This window comes from Penaeus monodon, chromosome 25, assembly GCF_015228065.2.
Source record: "Penaeus monodon isolate SGIC_2016 chromosome 25, NSTDA_Pmon_1, whole genome shotgun sequence".
NCBI lineage: Eukaryota > Metazoa > Arthropoda > Malacostraca > Decapoda > Penaeidae > Penaeus > Penaeus monodon.
In genome coordinates this window covers 38074430-38074634 of record NC_051410.1, presented here as the reverse complement: position 1 = coordinate 38074634, position 205 = coordinate 38074430, and the positions used below count along the sequence as shown (strand labels likewise).

Here is a 205-nt window from a genome sequence, read left to right as displayed (position 1 = left end):
ATCGATCACAGCCTTAAGCGCGCATTTCGGATGCCTGGTAATCGGAAAAAAAGGATAAAAGTTATTATTTCCATTATCATTCGTTTGTGGAGATAACGTATTACAGAAGAAATGTTTCAGATTGATGAGTTTTATCGATATCCGGTGTTTAGAGCGAGTTAGGCGCACCCGTAGTAAACAGATTCACATCTTAAACAACAAAGAT

At 37.6% G+C, this 205-nt stretch overlaps 1 protein-coding gene across 1 annotated transcript in view; it reads left to right on the top strand.

Moving 5' to 3' along the window:
- The window catches only part of LOC119589223, a gene marked incomplete in the record, with an annotated part of 32073 nt that overhangs the window by 28035 nt on the left and 3833 nt on the right, over positions 1-205 (top strand).